The sequence below is a fragment of the Podarcis gaigeae genome (genome assembly GCF_964106915.1).
Source record: "Podarcis gaigeae genome assembly, chromosome: 3".
Lineage (NCBI taxonomy): Eukaryota > Metazoa > Chordata > Lepidosauria > Squamata > Lacertidae > Podarcis > Podarcis gaigeae.
In genome coordinates this window covers 30,716,330-30,733,424 of record NC_139680.1, presented here as the reverse complement: position 1 = coordinate 30,733,424, position 17,095 = coordinate 30,716,330, and positions in this window count along the sequence as shown.

Here is a 17,095-nt window from a genome sequence, read left to right as displayed (position 1 = left end):
TAAAAATTATTTTTTAAAAAAGAAAGAAACCTAGATGGCTTCTGTATTTCCAGGACATCCCAGCCAAATCGAGACACTTGGACAGTATGCAAGGAGTCGTTGCATACAACTGGCTATGATGAAGGCAGACCTTTCTGAGTGCAACCCTAATTTAGAGGAAAGTGCATTTGGCTCATAATGCTGACAGCTGTTCTCAGAAACAACCCCGAGGATATTTAATGGGGGCCAATTCAGTAGAGATCAGTATAAATGCTGGGTTTCAGTCTGGAATTAGATTGGGAATAATCAGATTTTCTCTCTGGATTCTACCATCTAGAATTCATTCCAGATTTGAGAATTATTGCTCCATGCTCTGAAACCGAAATCAAATAGCTGCAATCAGCACAGCATGTGCTGTAAGTCCTAATTATGACCTAATGTGTGGCTCTCTAATGGTGATTTTTTTTTATTTATGCCCTTCCTTTTACCTTAAAAAGAATTCACTTTAAAACAAGAGCTGACTGGCACATACACAGCAGGTGGTTTCTTCTCCTTCCCATGCTTACAGGAAAGTCCAGCTGAGAACATATCCTGGGAAGGCTGCAGAATGCAGGCCACCGGAGTGTTGGTTTGCAGAATGGAAGAAAGGACACACACAGAGACACATACACGCTTCACCCACCTTGAAACGAGGTAAGCACAAAAGAATGCCTTATCCCACCCATGAGAACATCACCCAAAATTTATTTCCCCTTTCATAATTTTCTAATACTACTTCTTTTCCTATAAATTGATGGTGAATGTGGAGGGAAGCAAGATTTTTAAAAAACCTGGCACATCATGAGCTTAGACATTTCTTACTTGGCCCCCTGTCCTATTTTCTAGGGGATTTTCATGACAGATTGGCAAATCCACCACTGGATTGGGTGGCATCTCTGCAATTGGACAGTTACCTAACCAAGAGCTGAAAAGGCAAAGTTAATCTTTGTTCTACTTGTTCTTCTATGAAGGCTAAATTTCCCATTCCGTAAGCCACGGGATTCACATTTTCTCCCTCATTTGCAGCTAATGTTCCATGTATCATTGTTAGCGATCATCGTATCAAAAGCAGGCAAGGAATAGATATAGTTTGGAATTCCTTTAGGGTGCTGGTAAATTACGGAATAGTTAAAAATCAATAATCACTATACTGAGCTGCCAAAGCACTAAAAATGACAAAGCCACAGCACTAAAAATGACATTATTGTGTCCTTGCAACAAAGTCATTTTTGTTCTTTGCAAACATATCGTTTCAGATGACTACTTATTCAATTCAGCTGATCCTCCAAACTATGGCTTGACAGATTATGATGTGAATGCATCACAGACTCACATGCACACTGTCTCTTAAATTCTCCTCCAGTTTGCACTAACTATAGTTTGCAATGACATTCAAATTAGAAAACTATACTGTAGTTAGAGATTCAACACTGAACCATGACTTCTTATTCCGTTTGGCAGCTGTACACCCATATAGTAGTTTCTTGGTTCAGATGTCACCACAAACAAAGGTTAGTACTAGACCAGTAGTCAAAAGGGACAGGTTGCAGAGAGGAGAGATTGCACAGGACTTCAACTTATTTCTGATCTTCCAAACCATGGAGAACATTGCAAATGAACTTGTAGTTTTCTGTTTGTTTGTTTGTTGGTTGGTTGGTTGGTTGGTTTTTAACAAAGTTTTCTTCTTTTTAATAAGATGGGAAGGAAGTAGACTATAATAAAATCTGAAGCCGATCCAGACATAAAATACAAATACTTCTAAACTGTCTTGAATGTACACCTACCAAAGTCTGAACACAGTAGTTTGTCTATGAAGTCACCTAGTGTGAACTCCCAGGATGAAGACCAGGGAGCAGATGGATTCCATTCAAAGTTAAGTTAAATAGCTTAACTTTCTCATTAATTGCAAAGAGATAGATGGTAAAATAAAAGAGGAAAGGAGTAATTATTTTCCCTGAAACCTTTCTAAAAGGAGATTCCTTTATTGAAACAAGGACAAACTCAATTTAAGGGATGTGACAGCAAAATCTTCCTCCAAACCATAATCCCTTTCACTTTCTGTAACCTTGAGCTTGGTTTTGAAACTCCCCCTGCCTATATGGAGGTGGGAGGGAGGAGTTTTCCACAGCAATTCTGTATTTATTAAAAAAATAAGAGCATGAAAGTAGTGTACAACCATCCCCTATCTGGTGCCCTCCAGATGTTTTAACTCCCACTTTCCTTGACCCATTGTCTGGGGCCAATGGAATTTGCAATCTAAAACATATGGAGGGCATTGAGTTGGGAAAGGCTGATATAGTTCCTATGAACTTCTAAATTGGAGGCTGTTTCCAAATTTAGTTAAGGGCTTGTTTACAGTCACTCCATAACAGTAGTGACATGGGGGAGATACTTCAGAAGTGACAGCAGTTCCCGTGTGCTCACCAGGCACAGCAAAGGAGCCACCAGCAAGGTTAAGGGGATTCTGTTGGGAAGCCTGGAGACCAACAATGTCCCATTTTCACTTCCTCACTACTGCTAATGGGAAAAGAGATGGTCATTATTATCACCAGTGGGTGAACTGGAGCAGGTGTAGGGACTTCTCTAGACACTGCTGAACTAAAACTCCCATCCGCCCCAGCAAGCATGGCCAAAGGCCAGGGATTACTAGGGCTGCAACTGAGTAACAGCTAGAGGTCCTGATGTTCCCTACACCTGAACTAGAGATCCTAAACCCCACCTCCTTACTTATAATAGCCTAGGATTCCTGAAAGTGTGGCATTGTAGTCATCCCAGAGCAGCCTTCAGAGATGAGTCAGCAGGTTGGCTGGAACAGATCAGTTTCTTGAGACTGATCAGCAGCAGTCCCTACTGGTTTCCATGTCACTTTAGAGTACCACTTCAGGAGTTGAGGCAGGGACCCCATAAGGCTGAATTGTTCAGAGCCTGGGTATTCTCCAGTGATATCAGCACATGCGTGTTGACCTCATCTGCTTTCTGGTCTTCATGCCCTACCACCGTCCTTTTGGGTTGCTTAAGAGGCTGAGTATGTGCTGTGTTCCATCTGATGGCTCTACACTTCTCTTCTCTGATGGACTGAGTATCACAGGCCAGCACTGCCTTCAGACTGGTTTGCACATATTTTGAATATCTATCCAGCCATTTGATAAATTTTGTTAAATGGAATTCATGCTCCAGAGAAGCGGACACGGAGCAATGGACCCAAGCTACAAGAAAGAAGATTCCACCAAAACAATAGGAAGAACTTCCTAACAGTAAGAGCTGTTCGACAGTGGAATTTGCTGCCAAGGAGTGTGGTGGAGTCTCCTTCTTTGAAGGTCTTTAAGTAGAGGCTTGACAGCCATATGTCAGGAGTGCTCTGATGGTGTTTCCTGCTTGGCAGGGGGTTGGACTCGATGGCCCTTGTGGTCTCTTCCAACTCTATGATTCTATGATTCTAAGACTGGTCCCATATGGCTTCTGTTCTTAAGCAGCTACACTCGTTTCCTGTTGCCTTCTGGGTGTCCTGGGACATATGATGCACAGCAAAAACAGCTGGGAGTGTACGAAAATCACAGTCCCACATTCAAACCCAGGGGCAGCACAAGAACCAAGGTCAAAAGTCTGTTCAAATAAAAATAAAACAACAACAACGTGGAGGTCCAGTAATCATCCAGGTATACGCACATCAGAGAACAGGTGCAGAGGGCTTTTAAGATATGTCCTTCAATGTCCCAGGCCATGCAGGTTGGTCTACTCCTGAGGAGTAGCTTATTCAGAAGTACCACTTTGCTGTCAAGGTGGACATTTTGACACCTGGCAGATGACTGATCCTGCACCTTTGGGTGACAGTGCTTCTTAGAATTTGGTGGCCTCTTGGTTTCTGCCTCTGATTCTGTGAAGGGGAGGAGGTTGGGTTGCCATGTCCTCTAAGGGTCCCAGATCTCCCTGCCCCTCTGTGGCTGCTCCTCTGTGATGTTTGCCTTGGGTCATCCTTCAAAGAGGTTTCCTCTAGAAGGAACAGAACACTGGACCCAATTGAAAGTTGACATTCAGAGCTTTGGGCCACACATGTAGCACCTTCTCCTGTGCATTCATTAACAAGTGAGGCTCGCTTGGTGGTCTGTACACCAAACGCACAGTGAGAGGACCTGTGTAAAAGGCTTGGCAGTGGTGACTCCATGGCTGTGGAGTGATCTCCCCACTGGTATACCTCTTGCCTCTACACAGTGTCAGTTTTGGTGACAGGTTTTTTAAGATGTGATGGGTGAGGTCAATTCTAAGTATAATGCTGCTGCAATATTATTTTTGTAGATATTTCATTTAAATTTATTTTAATCTGTATTATATTATATTGCATTGCATTTTCTTGTACACCACTCAGTGACTTTTGCCGTGAATGGCAGTATAAAAATAAGCTCATAAAAATAATAGGAAAGGGCATCAGATTCCAGCACTGTATATGTTATAATAGATACAATGCAAACAAATATGTTTATGTTTAAAATATGTAGTGCTGGGATCTGATGCCATTTTCTGTTACTGATGCATACAAAGCAGTTAGTCCCTGGTGATAAATTATAGTAAGATATTGCTCGATTATAAATATTACAGAATCAGACAAAAAACAGAGACTCAATACATCTTTAGCCTGTTGACCATTGTTGTAAAAGTTCGTTATAACAACTCATTGGGCTCTGCTTGGCTGTTGACCCAATAAATAATAGCAACTCCTTGGGACTTGTAACAGCAGTTAGTCATGTCAATGAGTGCTTAGGGACTCTGATAGGCAAATTATTGGCATGTTGCATTGCAAGACCTCTCAAAGATGCTATTATGGCCTACTGTGTCAGTTTAGATGAAATTGCTTCTCAAAATGAGAAAGGATGAAAAGGTTTACAGTTCACCCATAAGCATTTAATTAATGTCTTTGCAGCATCTGTAAAGCAAGATGAATTGTGGGCGGGGAGGGGGGGGAGAGTCTGATGAATTATATAGAGGCTGCCATAAGGAAGAATCCAAAGGTCCCTGCTTCTGTTTCCGCCTCTGCTCCATCATTTTGCTGCTTGCCAAAATGGATAAAGATATAATAGAATTTCTACTATTTGTTAAAATGGTTGTAGGGAATATTATAGAGGCATCCATTATATCAAGCCGTCCTTTCTGTTACCGGATCTAGAGATGAGCTATAGAAATAGATGGTGTTTTCATACTGGCCCAGTTCACAAGTAGAGGGAAACCGTGGCTTTTCCACTGTGTGGCAAGTAATGCTGAGCCTTTGACCTATGCAACACCCCCCAACCGACCATGCTTCTCTAACTTGGCATAGGCATGGAGTCAAGGTGTGTGTGGGGAGAAAAATGTTCTGCATTACTCTTACTGCCCTGGCACAGAAAGATGCCTCACCAAACAAATTCCACTCCCACAACTATGTAGCGCCAGCCCAAGAAAAAGAATGGGATGCAAGAATGACCTAAGTGCTGAGTGGTTGTTAGAGCTGAGCATCTTTTGCAAGCATGTGGGGTGGGGGGAGAGAAGGCATTGGAGAAGCCTAATAAGCAAGGCTCTAGAGAAGAAGGCAGTAGACTCTATCGATCTATAGGAAGTCCTCAGATGCAGGTTGCTTTCCGTCCCATGGTGGAATTGGATTTGTATTAAAAATGCATCTCCAAGAATTGGCCACCCAGCAACAGCAGCCTCCTCCTCCCCTTGCATTTGAGGCAAACAGAAATTTCTCTCCCGCCTTTCCACACACACAAACCCCAAAGGAATGCCTTGCTTGAAGGAGCGTCTCCACCCCCATTGTTCAGCCTGAACACTGAAATCCAGCACCGAGGGCCTTCTGGCGGTTCCCTCACTGCGAGAAGCAAAATTACAGGGAACCAGGCCGAGGACCTTCTCGGTAGTGGCGCCTGCCCTGTGGAACGCCCTCCAATCAGATGTCAAGGAGGTAAACACCTATCTGATGTTTAGAAGACATTTGAAGGCAGCCCTGTTTAGGGAAGTTTTTAATGACTTATATTTTAATGTATTTTAAATCTTTTATTGGAAACTGCCCAGAGTGGCTGGGGAAACCCAGCCAGATGGACAGGGTATAAATAAATTATTATTATTATTATTATTATTATTATTATTATTATTATTATTATTACTATTATTTATCAGCATCAACCAGAACGATGTGGGAGGGGCTAGGTATTTAATTTTGCATAGGACCAGGGCATGCTAGCAACAAAAGTTGCAATAAAGAAAGAAGAATATTAGTGGTATGAAAAGTTATGGGATTTCAGCAAGAAGCTATGAGCCAAGCTCAGGTTACCACTAATACTAAAAATAATAATTTGTATTATTTATACCACGCCCATGTGGCTGGGTTTCCCCAGCCACTCTGGTCGGCTTCCAACAAAAGATTAAAAATATGTTAAAACATAAGTCATTAAAAACTTCCCTAAACAGGGCTGCCTCCTGAAGTCTTGTAAAAGTCAGATAGTTGTTTATTTCCTTGACATCTGATGGGAGGGTGTTCCACAGGGGGGTGCCACTACCGAGAAGGCCCTCTGCCTGGTTCCCAGTAACCTCACTTCTCGCAGGGAAGGCACGGCCAGAAGGCCATTGGAGCTGGACCTCAGTGTCCGGGCTGAACGATGGGGGTGGAGACTGTTGTGTGACAGCCCGAAAGGTTTTGAGGTTGGAAATCAACTTGATTGTGGGCATGCCATATGATACCCTCCCAATATCACCTTGAGCACAAATAATCCTGAATGCATATTGAAAGAGCCGCGTGGAGATGCCTTCAGCTTAACAGATGGAATAATCCCCCCGGCTTCTCCCCACACACTGTTCAGAGGGTTCTCCCAATGCCACCCCCAATTTCTGAGGGGTGGTTGCATGGTAGGAGGAAAGGCGGATGCTCCATTGTGCAAATGTGAGTTCTTGTGTGGGTTTCCATTGACAGGGCTCATTAGGCGAATCCCACCCACCGCTTTTGCAGTCACCGCAGTAGAACTGGTGAACCCATATGAACACCCGTCCCATTGAAGTGAATGGGGAAGTCCCAAGAAGAGCTCTACCCACACATTTCAAGGAAGATCCAAATTAGAGCTCTGACGGCATGATTATGCAAGGTACAACCCCTCAAATACTAAAGGATTTTGATTGTAATCATGGCTACAATTGGAACTGCTCGCTCATTACACTTGGAAAGGTGGCGTTAATATTCATTTATGTATCACTTCAGCTCCATGTTAGATCACTTAAATCAAAACTTCCCATTCTTTACAACCTGCTAATAAATTAGTTAATTAAACGGCACCAGCAAATTGGAATACATACAACCATCTTTGAGCAAGTAAATACGCTGGTTTTGAGTTTATTATCTTCAGTTGCTTGTTCAGTAATTGGATCAGTTTGTACTTCTCAATTATTTCTAATTGCTTTCAGTTTTACACAATGTGGGCAACACTTCTCTGCACAGAGGACCAAACTGTCTAATTAAGAGTCCCGTGCATGTTTCATTTGCATAGCCTGGCCCAAAAGCAAATATTCAAATTACTGAAGCACTAGGCAGCATATTTTGTTTGCACATAGAATAAGTGCAGTGATATAGTAACTGGTCTATGTTCACCCAAAAAGCTTTATAGTCAAATACAGTTCTCTGCATGTAAATAATTACACTACACTGTCTACCCCACTGTAGCCTGTGCACGTAGCTATTACTTCATTACTACAGAGCTATTGCTTCATTTCCTCATCTATGCAGTCACTATAGTGTGGTATAGGGCTTACAGTATCAGATTAGGGCCAGTGAGATCTCTATTCAAGTTTTCACTCAGCCGTGAAGCTCATTGGGTAGCCTGCGACCAGCCACAACATCTCAACCTAGCCTTTTCCGCAGGGCCACTGTGAAAATAAAATTGGGAAAGGAGATAAATGTGATAAATAGCATAATGCAGGATATGGAGAGAAGAATTTCTCAGAGAATTGGGCAGCAGCAAGGCAAGTAATTTTACTAAATCTTATTTATTTATTTATTCTTCAAATGGGCATGTTACCCATGAGTGGTGAAATAATTAGAGCTGGGAGATGCAATGCTCAAAAGCTGAAATTTTCTCATGCAGAAACCCTTATGGCCAACTCTCCATCAGGCAGTTTAAAGAGGCCCACCTATTTCCCCCGGTAGAAAAGATATTGCAGATTCAAAAATGCAGGCAGGAAGCTGTACACCAAGGTATAGCAGATGTATATTGGTGCTACGCCAAGGTCACTCCAAAGAGAAAAGCACATTCAAAGAAATAACTGCTGAACTGGAAAATGATTGGAGGTTTTTTAATTGAGAATGTTGTGTGGGTCCCAAGACATTTACTATTCATATACCACTGGGCTGATTGAAAAAATATCTTTATTCATTTTAAACTTCTTCTTTTTTAACTGGAGGGGACGACAGAGGATGAGATGGTTGGACAGTGTTCTTGAAGCTACCAGCATGAGTTTGACCAAACTGCGTGAGGCAGTGGAAGACAGGAGTGCCTGGCGTGCTCTGGTCCATGGGGTCACGAAGAGTTGGACATGGCTAAATGACTAAACAACAACACAAAGAAACTGCAGCATATCTGAAAAAGGAAATATTAAACATGATATTTCTGCATCTTCTTGGCCAAACATTCAGCAGCTCTATGCACATACGCAAGGCTGCACATGTACGTACTCTACTTGAAACCCATACTGGACAAGCCCCATGAATATGCATGGCATAGTTCCCATCATAGTCTCCTAATAGCTGAGATCCTAAAATATTTACATTTTCATAACCTCAGGAAAGCCACTGCCAGTACAATTCCTTTAAGGACAAAACCTCCATATGCAAATTCACAGCTATTACTTAAGAGAGTTGACGCACAACGGAGGCAGATGGGTGTTATATACTTCCAGGCAAATGTTCTTGCAAATTATTTTTCAGATCACCAGGGTGGAAAAACCATTTCACACTTTATATGCTTCTTTGGAGAGAAAGTATACATTCGTCGTTTTCAGTTTTTCCGTGATTTCTCTCATTGCGGGGGTTCAGAAAATATATTGCTCACGGATCAGAGAGTGATATTAAAATGCCCAAAACGTTCTTCAGTTGGTCAGCTTTGTCTTTTCTTTTCTCCTTTTCTACCTGAGTTTGCACAGCAGTCTTTGTCAACCTTGGTACCCTTTAGTTGCTTGGGGTTACAGCTCCAGTTGACACCAGCCAGCACAGGATGTAGTAGCTGGAGCTGATGGAGGGCACCAGGTTGTCAAAGTCTGATGTAAAAATTGGTCAGTGCTTATGCTCCAGATGTCTCTGAATGCAGCCTGTAAGATCAGATCACTGTCAGGTGTTAAACAGCACCGTGGATGGGTACGACTCTCCTTTGATGTCAAGGCCTCCTTGTGAGGCAAAGACTTCAAAAAAGGGACCATCATCAATTAACCATGAGACAAAGTCTTCCAAGGAAGTCTAATGTGCATTTCCCCCCTTTTTTTAAAAAAATGAGGTATAGAGCTGCCACTCCCACATGTAAGATGAATTAATCTGACAAGACACCTCAGAAGTGTAAAATGTTCTACAGCCCTAGAACAGCACACAACAAATTTGAACTGGTTCCTCCCCTCCGCACAAACTGTCAGATATCCCAAGCTTAGTGTTGTACATTGTACTCATTACCAGTTAGGTTTTATTAAATTTATCGCTTTCTGCGACAGAAAGTCCCAGAGGAAATTAAAACAAAATGAAAAATGCAATAATAAAAACACATAAAGGTATTAGAAGAGTGGAATTAAAAACAGCCAATCATTGGTGCTGCCCAAATGCCCAGGAAAATGAAAGCATATTTGCTTGGTGCCAAAGCAGAATAGAGTTGGTGTTAGGTAGGTCTCTCTAGGGAAAGCATTCCATAGACCTCAAGGAGCGTCTCCACCCCAAACACTGAGATCCAGCTCCAAGGGCCTTCTGGCGGTTCCCTCATTGCGAGAAGTGAGATTACAGGGAACCAGGCAGAGGGCCTTTTCGGTTGTCATGCCTGCCCTGTGGAATGCCCTCCCATCAGATGTCAAGGAAATAAACAACTATCTGACGTTTAGAAGACATCTGAAGGCAGCCCTGTTTAGGGAAGCTTTTAATGTTTGATGTTTTATCGTGTTTTTAATATTCTGTTGGAAGCCACCCAGAGTGGCTGGGGAAACCCAGCCAGATAGGCGAGGTATAATTATTATTATTATTATTATTATTATTATTATTATTATTATTGTCAGGTAGCTGTCATCACCCTCTGGACCGCCCTCAGACAATGAACTATGAGTACAAAAAAGTTCATATGTCAGAAGGAGGCCCTTTATATATAGGTATAGAAAGCAAGAAGATCAAACCTATCCATTCTTAAGGAAATCAGCCCTGAGTGCTCATTGGAAGGACAGATCCTGAAGCTGAGACTCCAATACTTTGGCCACCTCATGAGAAGAGAAGACTCCCTGGAAAAGACCCTGATGTTGGGAAAGATGGAGGGCACAAGGAGAAGGGGACAACAGAGGACAAGATGGTTGGACAGTGTTCTCGAAGCTACCAGCATGAGTTTGACCAAACTGCGTGAGGCAGTGGAAGACAGGAGTGCCTGGCGTGCTCTGGTCCAGGGGGTCACGAAGAGTCGGACACGACTAAACGACTAAACAACAATAGATATATGTGGTGCCGTTCATGTACCAAGGTCCGAATCTCACAAATGCCACTGGGTGCAAAGATCTTCCCTGCTAAATTGAAGGTTGTTGGATACGGATGGGAATCTTGGCCCCCTCCAGGTATTGTCAGACTCCAACTCCCATCACCTCCAGACAACATAGCCAATCACAGAATCAGAATTGAAAAGTTGGAAGGGACTCTGAGGGTCACCAAGCCCAAAACTGGGCAATGCAGGAATCTCAACTAAAGAATTTATGACAGATGGTCATCCAAACGCTGCTTATACCCATCCACAGAATCAGAGGCCACAACCTCCCAAGGAAGGCTAACAGCTCTTGCTGTCAGAAAGTTCTTTCTGATGTTTAAATCGGAATCTCTTTCCTTGTAACAATGAGGTCAGGGATGATTGGAATTGTAGTACAATATCTAGAAGGCCACAGTCTCCCTATCCTTAGAACACGTTTTTGAATTCCTCCAAACAACATAGAACCCCCTGAGATGATGGATGCAGAGACTTCACCATCTATTTCACCCTTTCATTTGAACAGTATTCAACCAGTCGAATAATAGTATCACAGAGCATTTGAGAACTTGTTTATGTACATAAACAATGTATGTTTGTTGAACTGGGACCCAGTTGTATTCTTTTTGTGAAAGAACTGCAATATGTTGTTGTTAGTAAGTCAAAGGAAGGGGCTGGCTATTTGGATTACTAGCCAGAAATAAAGAAATATTCAGCATGAAGTGTGGCAGGCGAACTGCCTCTAAGGATCTCCTAGGCCCGCTTTAATTTGCAATGGTCAATAACAGTGATTCTGGGGATGTTTTGAAATAATGTTTCCAGGGTTAAATAAATATGAATGGAAAGAAATCGGCAACATCAGCATACCCATGAAATGGATGGTCAAACCTGAGGGGAGTATTGCGATTTTTAAAAGTGAAATAAAACCTGATTTTAGCCAACATTTACATTAATGCCAGTGATGTTTAGTTTAAAGATGTCCCTGATTATTATACTATGTATTGTATTGTACAGTGTATTTTATTGCACTGAAACAATTTTTATTCACGTTATACTGGTGTACCAGTACACTTCTTAAATGTGCTCTGAATGTGGGCCTGTCAATAGATATACACATAGATATATTTATCACGGGACGTGGGTGGCGCTGTGGGTTAAACCACAGAGCCTAGGGCTTGCTGGTCAGAAGGTTGGCGGTTTGAATCCCCGCAATGGGGTGAGCTCCTGTTGCTCGGTCCCTGCTCCTGCCAACCCAGCAGTCCAAAAGCACATCAAAGTGTAGCACCCTGCTTGTGGTTAACGGTTAGCTGGAATGAAATATTCAACGCAGCAATAGAGAAATTAAAATAATAATTTATTTGTCGGACAAATAAATGAGAGGCACAGTGGTATATGGTTACCAAGCTCTGGCCTGCCCTCCTACCATTATGGCCAGCACTTATATTTCCTCAATCCAGCCCCCTTTCTCCTCCCTTGGCTGCCTCTGTCCAATCAGACTGGTTGAAATTCCTATTGGCTGTTTACTAGAACCAATCATAAAAGATACACCCATTTCCTATTACCTTTTATGGGAGACAGAGAGCTATATTTTCTTCTATTTATAAATGGCAAACAAATAGCCATACATCTTACATTAGCCTCGACCAGGCACCTTAATTACCAGATCACCTTTGCCCCCTTCATTCTAAAATAGAGCAGATGGCTAAAGCAGATGGTGGGGTATTTTTATCTGAACAGATCTTTTGTTCACCTTTTCACACACAGCATCATCATAAATGAAAGATCTCCCTTTTTTGGAGGTCTTTAAGCAAAGGCCTGACAACCATATGTCAGGAGTGCTCTGATGGTGTTTCCTGCCTGGCAGGGGGCTGGGCTCGATGGCCCCTGTGGTCTCTTACAACTATATGATTCTATGAAATAAGAATCTAACATAAGAATCTAACATTTCTTACTTTCTAAATCCTTTGCATAATTACATTTAAGCCAATATATTTCATACATTAACATAAGATAAATAACTTTTTAAAAGGAAAAGACCTTTGCAGAGTAAAAAGTCTCAAGTTTAAAAGGAACAAGGAACAGCTTAAAAAACGGCTCTTTACTCCCCCTCTTGCCAGCCAGATGCTTTGACCTTTTGGCTCTATATCTGATGAGAGGCCAAATGGTATTATTTTCTGTTAAACAATAAACCTTACTATTTACCAACTCTTAATTTAGCACCTTTAATAACAGCTTAATTATATTCTGTAATATGTAGGGTCAGTGACCTTTTGCTCTCAGCCTTTTTATGACCGCAATAAACCAGAGGGGCCCTCTGCCCAAGAGCTTGCCAGCTGCCTGCTGGTTTCCTGCCTCGAAAGAAGCATTTGTGAATTTAAGCTAATTTTTAAGATACAAGCCTTGATCAAGAATACAGGCTTTGATCAGATGCCTCAAAAGTGCAAATAGATAAATAGGTACTCCTCCGGCGGGAAGGTAAACGGCGTTTCCATGCACTGCTCTGGTTCACCAGAAGCAGCTTAGTCATGCTGGCCACATGACCCGGAAGCTGTATGCTGGCTCCCTCGGCCAATAAAGCGAGATGAGCGCCACAACCCCAGAATCGGACACGACTGGACCTAATGGTCAGGGGTCCCTTTACCTTTATATTTATCACAACAGTCTCTGGACCCATTTGTCTGCAAACTGGCAGGTTTCCTACCCAGAGGAGCCTTTCTCAGGTCTGCATCCCCACCCCAGACCATTTGCCCACAAAAAAGCAGGGAAAATTCAGTAATTCCTGTTAACCCACCCTCAAACTGTAATAGTTGTCGTTGCAAGATAACTGCTGCAGGTATCCTTCTGAAATTTGGCCGGATTTGTGCCCTCATAATGGACAATCTTGTCTGCAAATTTCACCCAGTCCTTCCCAAAGTAAAACAAACTATCAAAAAAATTGGACATTTCCTTTTAAAAAACATAATAAATCAAATAAGAAAATTTGAATGTATTTAGCTCAAAACGCACTGAGCCTATTTATCTGTAATCTGGCAGACTACACTCTGAAGAAGCTGTTATACCTGAAACATTTACCAACTTTGGTCAAAAGGGGGGAAAGTTACAGAAATGTTTTGATTTGCCAATAGTGAATGGGGTGGGAGGGGGAGGGGGATGAAGGAGACTGATTGTGATCAGATGGCCTATGAAGTGCCTTTGACCAAGGCAGGCACCAAATGAGGACCCAATTCAATCTTGTGGTAGGTATACACTCCAAATATAGATGTAAGCACATACCTGTAGATCACTTCTGAAGGTGAAAGTGTAATGTTTATTGAAAAGCACCTCCTGAGAATCCCTCATATATGGGGGAGAGAGGTCCTTAGAGGTATGATTTGTTGCAGACATGCACATCCATGTGGGTGCATTTCAGATGAAGTAAATTTACGGCTATTTACTAGGTAGATTGTATAAAAGCTTTTGAAAAGCACCTGCCCTTTCGAATTCTGTTTGCATGTAGAGCTCATTGCACAGTTCTTTTGCAACTGTTCTGCTTGGGGGCAAAAGTATTGTTCAGAAACTTGAAAGATTTCCAGATTTTGCAAAAAATAAAAATACAAAAAGTATTACTGTCTGTGGTGTGTCCATTCATCAGAATTTGATATGAAACTCTATAGAAGAAATAATAAGAAAGAGATAATATTCGTAACTTCAGACATCTCTCAATACCATCCTTTCCCTTATCAGTGTATAAAATTTGTGCTGTCTCTTAAATATATTTATTATATTCCAAAGAAGTACAATTGCTGGCACAGCTATAAAAAGTCAGACAATCAACTATGTATACTCATTGCAGCTTACACCATTAATGACATAATTGGAGGTCTAGAATTACATCTACAGCTGCCAAATTGGCTTTCCCAGTTAATGAAATACAGAAATGTTGACATCTCCCCAACATGATCAAGTGAGAGGAGTTAACAATAAAATTCAGCCAGTTGGCAGACGTGGCCATGAATGAGAGGAAATAAGCAAACAAAACTGTTGCACAGAATTGCTACCAGCATTTGAGTAAAGTGAAATTCAAGGCATATTTGGAATATTTTGCTCAGGTGCCTTGTCCTGGATCTTAGGCAACTGAAAGATTGCTTTTCACTCAATAATTTTGGGTTTTTCCTTTTATGAAGCTCAACAATTTCTGGCTGTCCTGGCTTTTTACTTTTTGAAATATGGCAGAATCCAATAAGAACTAAGCATGTTGACTGATTCATGAGTAATGGGGGGGGCGGAGTAGAAAAAATGGAAGTAAAGGGGGAAGGCATGACTTGAATCCTGAGCAGGGAGTGCTCCAAACCCAACATTTTATTGCAGATTTCACTTGTTAAATTCAATTACTTATTTAACATCAGCAGTGAATTCCCAGCCTCCTTTTGTAGATAAGCATAAATCTGTTGGTAGCCAATGCTTTATTAAATCTTTAATAAATGTTATTATAGCTTATTTCTAAAAACTGGGATCAATACATTGCTGCATGGATAACATCATTCCTGACCTTTTTGTTTCATATCACTTTTATTAAATTTAAAGACCTCAACAGCTCTTCACTCCAAATCAGAGCATCATCTTGGGAGACGAAGATCTGTAGCTATTTCATCACGGGGGAAATGCAGCAGTCCCAGCACACAGCTCTCAATTTATAGCAAGTCTTCTCTCAAGTAACGATAGCAGCCTAATGATGGCAAGCGAGTCCCTGACCCTATTAATGATTGCTAGGAAAGCACTGCTCAAACCTGTTTTGGATACACACTCAAACATGCCGGCAACCACAAGACAAGGAAGTTGCTTCTCAATGGTGTGAGACTCCACGGTGATCCCTGTGAGTTTGAGAATAGAAGCTGCTAGTTCAGGCCTTCATTTTCTGATCTGAAGGAGGGAGTGTGGTTAGAATATTCCCAAACATTCCCAAACAGCAACGAATCATGCCTTAGGGAAGCAACTCCCAAACATCAGGGATGGTGGATTGAGTGAAAGAAGACTTAATGTTCTTCTTTCAGAAGTTAGAATGTTAGCTGGAGACAACAAGGCCTTTTCAGTAGTTGTTCCAAAACTTTGGAATGATCGTCCAGAAGTACAGAAGCATTCTTCTTTGCAGACAGTGGCATAGCGTGGGTTGTCAGCACCCGGGGCAAGGCAAGTAATTTGTGCCCCCTAACCCGTGGATTTGCGCCCCCTAACCCGTGGATTTGTGCCCCCTAACCCTAACCCCCAGATGTTGCGCCCGGTGCGGCCGCCCCCCCTGCACCCCCCACACTACGCCACTGTTTGCAGAGCTTCCTGACATTGAAATAAACATAAATACCCCCGCTGTGTTTCTTCTTCTTTTTTTTACAACCCATCTGAAATTAAACAAAGGGACTCAGCCACTGGGTTTGTCCATCATTGATACTGAAGTAATTGGTGGTTTGTCATCCACTGCTTTTTTGGATTGGCACTTGGTTCAAGCAATTGTATTGCTGTCTTTAGTTTGTGATGTTCCTTTGTAAGCTGGCTAAAACAACTGGGGAGGCAACATTTTAAATAAATAAACTAGGCGATCTAAGCAACTGGTGGCGAAATAGCGAGGCAGTAAATTGATTGAGGGGTGCTGTTTCCCTTGTGCTTCTTGCAAGCCCTCTTGAACAGCTGTGGGGTTTGCAAGAATGGTCAAGGTCTGAAATGAGGTAGGGGTGGACCTTGGCAATATGGCACCCTGAGGGAAGACAAAATTGGGTGCCCCTCCCCTAAATATTTCTTATTTTCACAATAATTCATTCTGGTGCAGTTGATATTTTATGGTTCTTCTCAGTAGGTACCTGTATAAATATAGGTGGTATTATTATTAGTAGTAGTAGTAGTAGTAGTATTCCTATTATCCCTATTATCTCTATTACTATTTTGCACCCCCTCAGCTTAGCACCCTGGGTGAGGGAACAGCCCACACCACCCTAAGTGAGTGAGGATATATCATCATAAACCTCTTGAAACATCCACATGAAGGAATTTATTGGTATTTCCACTGACCTCTGAGGGAGAGAGCCTTCTCTGTGGCTGCCCCTAAGTTATGGAATTCCCTCCCCAGTGAGGTGCATCTGGTCCTTGACATTGATCTTTAGTACTATCCATCTATTCTTCTACACGGGGGGGTGGGGGTTCTGTTCTTTTATTTGTTTCAAACTGATTTTCATATTGTCTTTTAAATTGTTGTAACCTGACCTGGCAAGAAATCAAAGAAACAAAGGAGCCAACGACGGCAACATAACCTGCAGCTTTGCATGTCTCTCCATCTCATTTTTTTTGCCTCCAAGATGTCCAATAGATGGGCTTTCCGCCGTCCCCTATTGACTTTCACAAGGACCGCTGGGCAG